General features: G+C 50.6%; 1 protein-coding gene across 1 annotated transcript in view; it reads left to right on the top strand.

Annotated features, from left to right (window-relative positions):
* The first annotated feature begins 1,051 nt into the window (after nt 1–1,051).
* Nucleotides 1,052–9,002, top strand: part of CORO2A (coronin 2A) — a 58,937-nt gene continuing 50,986 nt past the window's right edge. The window contains exon 1 of the mRNA XM_065656056.1: nt 1,052–1,099. The gene's annotated coding sequence lies outside the window, so the exon portion shown is untranslated. The remainder of the gene's footprint in view (nt 1,100–9,002) is intronic.

The raw sequence follows: 9,002 nt of genomic DNA, 5'->3' as shown, positions 1-9,002 counted from the left end.
TGCAGCATCTCATTTGTGGAGGACACTCAGTCTCACAGTCTGGTCACACCTGCTGGCTCAGCCCAGAGCTGCCACTGCTACCTGTAGACTGGTGGGACTAAAGCATGGAGATGAGCCAGCTATCTCAGACTCTGTTTAGACAGGACTAGAGTGGTGTTAGTCGAGTGTGTGACCTGGCCAAGGAGATCTTCTCTGCCATTTCATCTGTCATGCTGTCTATATGCAAAGTTTCTCATCCAAGTTACCAGATGGGCTTGTAGTACCAGCTAATCCCAGAGCCTGAGTGTGAGCTCTGCAGGCATGAGAAGCTTTCTAGAATCACTTGCCATCAGTGAAGACCCCTGCAACTTTGGACTGACGTGGGCTGGTGTCTCTCCATCTGCCAGAGGCTGTTGGGCCTGACAGAGGCTGCCAGCTAAGGCTGGCACAACTGATCTGTGTTTCAGAGGTGTGTGCTGTGTTCAGGGAGCAGTGTCCAGTACCTGGGGGTCGCACTAAGATTATAGGAATGTGCCACTATCTTCTCAGCAGCTCCGTGAGCTAAGGCAAGACCCGAGGGTACTTTCTGCACAGATGATGGCAAAGTCCTGGTGCTGTCTGGATGGTCTCCTAGGAAAATGTACCCAGCCTTCACAATGTACCTCTACACACAGACCCGAGGACCTACTGAAGGGTGATGGTGATGAGGAATTGCAGCCCCTGGCCCAGGCCGCCTGGCTCCCCGAGCTCAGCGGCAGGAGAGGTGCTTGAGCATTTTGCTTTGTTTTTGGAGGTGCTCTCCCCACGACAGCAGCAGAGCAAGCCCCACGCTTCCCACGGCAGATCCCACCCAGGGGCCGGGCACAGCCGCCCCGCCGGGCCGCACCTCCCCGGCATGGCGCTCCGGAGCTCTGCGGGAACCAGCTCCCGCACCAGGGGCGGCGAGCGGCCCCCGAGCCCCGCCGGCACCTCCCGCCTGCGGGGCGCGGCGTGGGGGGCGGGCCGGGCCGGGGCGGGGACGGCGGGCGGGCGGGGCCGGGCTGGCACGGAAAGGCTGGGCTCGGCAGGGCTCCCATGCTCACTCTCTGCACGCTGCCGGACCCCCGCCGCCTGCGGCAAGGTATGAGGGTGGGGGTGGGGAGGTCCTGGGGCCGGCGCAAGCGTGGGCAGGGCCGGCCGGTGCACCTGCCACAGCCTGGGATGCCCGGCGGTGCAGGGGAGCGGAGGTGGGGGCGTCTGCCGTACCCGTGCGCCTGGGATGCTGCAGCCCCCGCCGGCCCCACCCCGCTTTGTGCGGAGCCGGAGCCGCTGCCACCCGCAGCCGCGGGGGCTCCGACGGCCGGGGGATGCGGCAGCCGCCCGGTGCCGCGGTCCTCGGGCATCCCCCGGTGTCCGCAGTGGGAGCGGGGCTTCCCCGCTGGCCGCGGTCGGGGCAGCCGGTGCTGGTCGCGCCCTCCCCGGGCAGGATTCTCGCTCCCCAGCAGCGCGCTGCCCTTGGGCTGTTCCTGCAGGTAACCGCGGGAGGGATTTTCCGTGTGGAGAGTGACAGACCGAGAGCCGGCCCTCGGTAGGAGCCCGCCGGCTCGGGAGAGTGTATAGTGGGCCGGACTCTGCTTCGGGGTGCATGGCCGGAGCACCGAGCAACAGGGCTTCTTGCCGACTTGAGGCAGGTGGGAGTCAGCATCACGCTGCCCGCCTGGGAAGGCTGCGCCTTCTCCTGCTGGCTCTGCTTGCCCATGCAACGCGTGGAATGGTTTGGCATCTGTATAACTTTGCGTATGGTACAGAAAGAAGCCTAGTCTATGTCTCTGTATGTATGTGTGTGTCCCTTTGTGCTGGAGTCATGGAGATTTTGGGCGTGTGATGTCAGGGCAGGTCACGTCTTGTGCAGAGCATGATGACAGCCACATAAACAACATCTAGGCCATGCTCTCTGGCAGCAGGGTCTCCTGCTGCCAGTTCCCCCTTCAGGGCAAACCCGTGAAGGGGTCTTACTTTCAGGCAGAACAGGTTTGGAGTACAGTTTCTTCTGTCAGGGGTGAAGGCAGGCTGTTGGGAAGGGGTATGTAATGATGACACCACTTTGCAAACAAGTCCCCAGTGGCCTGGGGAGGCCAGCTATGTGCAGTGTCTTGCTGAACATCCATTGTTCACCCTGCAGGGAGTGGTGCCCTCCTTGTCTTGCGCTGGAGCGTGGAAAAACAGCCCTTGCAGCATCCCGACTGTTCCTGATCCCTCAGTTCACTTATACCTCCTAAGAAGGCACCGTGTTTGTTGCAGTCCCTGTAAAGGGAATTTGCTTGGACAGGCTTAATCTCTTCTGGCCTCTTGGCTCAAGGGAAGTGATTTCTTCAGAGGATTCAGGGAACACTTGAGGAGAATTTGGTGTTGGTTGCTTTTTAAGCTTCCCAACTCAGGCTCCCTGATGGGTTAACAAAGGAGCAGCCTGTGTAGTCCTGCTGTTCCCTTTGTTCTCCCACTGGCTGTGCCCTCTTTAGAGAGCTCTGATCTCTCCTGGTTTGATCAGTGATAGGGAGTGACTGATGGAGACAAGCAGGTAGTTCATGTTTTCGTGTGGGCATTTCAGGAAACTGTAGAGCAAAGCTTCGGGAGGTGGGATAAGGGGGAACTGGTTTTTTTCTTCAAGAAAAGGCAAAAACAAGGTGTTTTCATCTGTGCTGAGGTTTTTTGGTGAATCAGCATTATTGCAGACAAGGTATAGCTCCGTCAATGACAGGTATTTTAAATTAATTCAATCTGTTAGGCCATAGCAACAAATCAAACCCCGTCATCTCTCTAGGGCTGCCATAGACCTGGGAAACGTGAAGCCCAGGCACTGGTGATGTTTGGAGAAAGTGCCAGACAATTCTGCCTCCTGCACCCCAGCTCTGCCCCGAGCTCCTCCCGGCCTCTGTTTCTTGGAAGCAAAGCAGGTCTGCATGAGCGTGCTGATTTTTAAAGTCTGGGGCAGAGAGGGAGACCACTGCCTGCCCTCTGTGTGCCAGCTGCATCATCCTGGCCAGCAGCATTGCTCACCTCCGTCCCATCGATCAGACCAGCTGCTGGCTGTATCTGTGCAGCAGGTGGGTTTCCTGATAGCAGGTCAGCGTATCTGCAGATGTGGTGGGTTTCTCACTTTCTTCCCCTGCCCTGGGTAATTTTTGTATGTCTCTTGAGTATATTGGTTTGACACTCAGAGCAGATTTCTTGCTGAGAAAATGTCAGTAATGGATAATATTTTGGATGTTTCTGTGTCTGCTACATTTCTTAGCTGGATAATGAGCGGATTTTGCGTTGCCTGACTCTGTGGCAGGTTTCTGTGAGTCTGTTTCTAAGTGAGTTGGCACTGGGCAGGCTGCTGGTCTCTGGAACCCGTCTGTGGTGCCTACGCAGGGGCCGTTCTCCCTTGCCCATGGGCTGACTGGACTGCCGGATGCCTGAGTGCTGTGCAGACCATGTTTTGGGGATGTATGCTCAAGTACGGAACAGGTCCCTCTGCAGTGAACTGCAGGTGCCCATGCACACAGAGGCTTCGGTGTTACAGAGACTTAGGGAGAGAACTGAAGGCTTTGGCAAATCCACAGAAGTGAAGGCAATGTTTTGGAGTGAGAGACAGCTGCCTCAGGGACAAGCTAAGATAAATTTTGTGCATGACCTTGCAGGCTCCTCATACACTGTGGTTAGTTTGCTGCCTGTTGTTTTTGTATTCCTTGGCCCACAGTAGCTGCACAGCTTGAAATTTTCATCCCACCCTGGTGGGCTCTGGTTTCCACAGCAGGGATTTTGATGGGGAAACTCTTGGAGGCTGGGTTGTGACAGGGTGTGACCTTCTGTGAAGAAACAGGGAGGAGGGAGACTGTCCCAGATCAGTTCCCCGCCATCCACGCTTGGTTGGTCTAAGGGAACCTCAGCAGAGTCCTGATCCTTAACGGCTGGACCCTGTCCTCCACTCTTATAAATAAACCTTGTCCAATAAAGTTTGCTTGAAACATTTGCTTCAATGAAAAAACCAAATGAACAAACAAGCCACCACCTTATCTGAGTATAGTCATCTGCCAGTTATAAACAGCAGCAGTCTTTTTTGGCAATAAAATAGTAGCCAGTATTACAGTTGGCCAGCGGGCTGATGTCTGGGCGGCTGCTGAAGAGCTTGCTGCTAAATCCGCTCAGACCCGAGGGGACCTGCAGCCCTGTCCCTGGCGAGGCTGGACAGCGGCTGCTCTTTGAAACAGCAAGGGCTGGCCACCTCTTCATGCACAATGGGGCCACAGGTGGTCTGGTCTCTTGCGCCTATGGCAAGAAGACAGCAGAGCAATAATGCAGTGCATTGTTTCTTGTGTAGTCATCACCTGGCTTCCCCTAAGCGCATGTTAAGCTGCTCTGGCTGCAGAGAGCTGACTGAGGCAAGCAGCCTGCAGCACATAGCAATTACGCTGACACACCTTCTGCCTCTCTGCAGGAGAAACAGGAAAGACCTTTACATCATCCAGGAGGCTGTATGGGCTGAGGGAATTTGACACTTACAGGGTCATACTGGCTTGCAAGTAGAAGCCAGGCTGGCCTAGTATTTCCAGGGATTTCCCCTCTGTGGTATTACAGGCTTGCCAGCAATTCTCTGTTTTGAAAATGCACCCTGCAGGGCTCTATTAGGGCAATGCTGATGCTTACTATTTCCAAAGCACTTCGAAATTCACAAATAGGACTTTCTGACCTTCAGCCAAGCAAAACCCATTCTAAAGCTTGGAGACATACCACTGCCCATGGTGGGACAAATGATAGCGTGCAGCTCCAAGCCTTGTTCTCTCTTCCCCTATTGACCTGCTCCCTGCTCTGTTTCACACACCTTCATGTTTTCCAGAGCAGTGCCCAAAGTTTGCACTCTCTTTTCTGAGCATCCTTCTGGGCTCTGGTTTGTGCAAGGTTTTTTTTCCAGTCTGGTGGGTTGCTGTGCTCTTTATCTCTGTGCCAGGAAACACGGACATTCCTACCTGCAGAGACGAGGTCTTCTGCACCAGTGACTCTGCACTACCTCTCTCCCTCTGTGGCACAGTCACTGAGGAAAATGATAAGGAAGACAAAGTAGCAGAAATTCCCAGCATTTGTGATATTTTTATCACTGAGATTGAGTCAAAGTCCATGGAAACTGATTAGATAGCTTCCAGGAAAGCAGGGGAGGCCAAACTCCATCTTGTTCTTTCTCCTGCAGCTCTGGAAGCTGTGCTTAAACAGGAGAGGAGGCAATACAGGGGGAGAGGTCCTCCCAGGAAAAGGTGGCTGGGCAAGGCTCAGGTCAGAGTTACCCTAGTAAAGTGAATATGAGCCTTGTGGCTCCAGCTTGTATGTAGAGTGGACCAGAGACAGCACAAAGGTGTGGGCAGGAGCCAAGGCAAGGACTGGACCTAATCCTGAGAGCAGAAATAAAGCAATCCTTGCTCTGCAGATACCATGATTTAAATTCTCCTTGCAGAGTGCCTATGTAGAGGGCTGAAATCTTCCTTGGGAGAGTCAGAAGGCTCTGGATCCCATTCCAGGTGTTCTGGGAATCATAGACAGGGTGCAGGGGTAGTGCTCAGTAGACAAGTGCCTCTTCCTCAGAGGTGTCCCTCTCCCTCAGTTGGGTCATAGAGTGATGCCGCAGATGAATATTCAAGAGTGTGTGCAAGCGCAGGACTGGGAGCAGCAGATCTCTCCTGAAGCCACCTGTCCTACTGCAGTCTCACCTGGGTCTTGTTTAGCTGGAGACCACTTGCACATAACATGTTTTCCTGTCTGCTAAAAAGACCCCTGAAGTGGTGCTGCCCCTGAATGCCACTCAGTGTCATTGTCACACTGACGATCTGCACTGAATCAATCCAGTGATAGGCTTTTCACCGTCCTCCAGAGCACGGTAGCTCTTCTCCCTTTGGGCATCAGTGGAGTTCTGCTTTCCAGGCTGTGGAAAGTCCAGGTCTGCCAGTGCCGTTCAGCTCTCAGCCACCTTCCACACCATTACATGTGAGGTTATTTAAAATCAGTTATTTAAAGCAGTGTTTCACAGTGTTTGCCCTGAGCAAGAATACAGAAATCTTGAAAAATATAAAACATACTGCCTTAGAAAATTGTAGCTACCATTTTGCCCGAGCTGCTGGCACAGCAGCAGTGCTCCTTTCTGAGGCATCCCACATTTATGTTACTGGAAGCCAGGAAGGACCAATCTTCCTTGTCATCCTCTGGTTTCTTTCGTTCTGTCTGGCCCCTGCAAGGAGCCTATACTGGCAACAAAATTGCAGGATAATAGGCACAGAAAAACCAGACAGCTCTTTAATGGCAATAGACAAATAGAAGCAGTCAAAGATTGTCTTTCTAACATCTAGTTAAATGTAATTAGTTCACATTATTTTTCTCTGTTATTTTCTGTAATTTAATTTGAATACCAAAATACACACACAGAGGAACAAGAACAAATCAGAATAACATTGCTACAAGTTCCTGCTTTCATAATATTCAGCTCCTATGTAGAGAAGCTCTTTTCCTTAATGTCAGGGAAAATCAGAGTCTCTCTTCTGACCGCTGCTGCCTGTGGTCATGATTGTGGCTCATGTTTCTCTTTGAATTTGCAAAGGTCTTGATATCAGTAACTGAGGCCCAAAGTCTTAACTGAAAAGATTGGTTTCGCTAATGATAGCCTGACATCCAACAGCTTCCATAGAAATCAATAGGAGTTTAGTGTCTCACAATTTTAAAAATCATGGCGCTCATTTAAAGGCAGAATAGGGATTGAAGGGCTTGACTCTATGACACCTTGCGTCTCTTTGAGGCTCGTGTCTCCCACCGTATGTTAAGCCCTGTACAATAGTTGTGGGTGTGATACACCCTGCCAGACAAACCACGTCTTGATGCAGAAAAACCATACCCTTTACTGAGGTTTTATAAGTAAAAGCTCAAGTGGAAAGATGACGCTTTCATCTTTCTCGGTGTTCAGATTGTGTTTTGGTGAACTCTTGGTTCCTGTGGAGTTGAAAAGATCAGAAGTTTCTTGTATCTTTATAGATAATGGATTCTTCAGTCTGGCTGACAAACTAGTACAAGAGCCAGGAGCTGGAAGCAGAAGTTATTGTTTGGCAAAATAATAAGGCAGTTGTGTTTTTAGCAGCAAAGAGGAGGCATCGTGGGAAGAGCTTCCTCGGATGATGCATTGCTAGAAACTTGCACAGGATGATCTTCTAAATAATGTCACTCAGTTCAGACATCAGTGTTCTCTGGAAGTAGGTGACATCTCTCAGCTTGCCATTAGCTGAGCAGCAACTAGCTGGTATCCTTCAGAGATTTCTTTCTCTGGCTTGTCACCCCCAAAGCATCCCATCTCACCATAGTGGAGAGCATACATTCTTCTTTACAAGCTCTCAGCATGTTCTGCTGGGCTTTGCCTTTGGGGCCCCAAGGTGGTATTCTTGTTCCCCAACACAACAGCTAACTTCATCTCCTGAGTTTTGTGTTGTGGTCATTGGAGGGGTGATAATTTGAAGGCATGAGTCCTCTGAGCCACTTTGGACATTGACTGTAAGTGGAGATGAACTTCACTGACTGTGTTGGCTGGAGATCTGGAGAGGGAGGGGTAGGTGACTCATCCTCATGGAGGCAGAGCACTAGGTAGGACTGGTACGTGCCTCTGCAGCTGTTGTGTATCGACTGACTGAGGTCATGGTTATTAGGCAGACAGTGGCTTAGTAGGATGGTTTGCTTGCCTGTAGTACCTCCACCTTTTGAGATTTTCAGAATTCATGTGGACAAGGCCCTGAGAAACCTGGCCTGCTTTGACCAGGAGTTTGGGCTACAGACCCATCAGAGGCCCCTGCCAGCCTAAACTCACCTATGATTCTGTGTTGACAGGAGAAGTGTAAACATGGTGATGATATTAGGAACCAAAGTTCTAAGGAATTGAACCAAGGAAACTTGTAGTTAAAGTCCATCCGGAAAATCTGTCTTGGTCTCTGCTTCCTGTACTTCTTTCCTAGCACGCATGCCAAGTGTTGAACTCAGATGAGTGGTAAGAATCCCTAATGTTTTGCTGCAGCACACTTATCTGCTTTATGGATCCTTCCACTGGACGGAAGCAAAATACCAAAGGATATCCTTGAGTATATTGTGGTGTGCTGATTTGGCCAAAATGAGTTAGGTTTCTAACTGCATGAAGAAAATTCTCTTTTTCATAGCTAGCATGGTCATTATTTTGACTTAGTCTGAGAACAAGCAGATAACACCCCAGGACAGAGTTAAAATTTTTAATTGCCCTGGTCTGAGAGCCAAGGACACTCTGAGGACTCTGCCCTCTACATTGAGGAAGGGGAGCATGGATGGGCAAAGCTTGATTGACATCCAGACTGATCAATGAGAGTATTCCATCCCATTAGTGTCATGCTTCGTATTTAAGAAGTCAGTGCCTTTTGGTTGACCCTTCTTCTTCTTTCTCTTGCTTGCTCTTGCTATTGAGCCGGAGGAGTTTCAGTTGAGATGTTTAGCCCAGCCTTTTGCCATTTTGCAGAGGCCTCTGGGCTTTCTGCCTTTTTTCCTCTCTTTTCTCTTCTGGAATTGCCTGTGGGACCAGGTGTGGCTTGCTGGGACTGGCTGCTCAGTTGTGGACAGAGTTCATGAAAAATTGCCTTCAGTATCTTTTATTTCTATTATATATATATATTTACTAGCAGTGTATTAGTATCTTGTTTGTATTAGTATCTTGATAACTCTGTTTATCTCAATCCAAGTTCCTCCCTTCCCTTTTGATTCTCTCCCCTATTGGGGGGCTGGGGGAGGGGGTGAGTGAGCAGCTATTGTGGTTTTATTGCTAGTTTGGGTTAAACCACGAAATGTGGTCATCCTTGAAATTTCAAAAAACATTTCAATAAAGCTTATCTTGCTGTTAGCTTGGGGTGTCTCTTACTTGAGATTACTTGAGAGCTTGATTTTGGTGCCCAGCCCTTTGTGGGCTGTTAGTGGAAGAGGAGTTCTTAAGCTTAATTGAGAGTGGATCTGTTTGATGTGTAAAG

The sequence above is a fragment of the Caloenas nicobarica genome, chromosome Z, assembly GCF_036013445.1.
Source record: "Caloenas nicobarica isolate bCalNic1 chromosome Z, bCalNic1.hap1, whole genome shotgun sequence".
In the NCBI taxonomy this organism is placed as follows: domain Eukaryota; kingdom Metazoa; phylum Chordata; class Aves; order Columbiformes; family Columbidae; genus Caloenas; species Caloenas nicobarica.
Note: the sequence above shows the minus strand (reverse complement) of the source record. Positions and strands in the feature narration are given on the sequence as shown.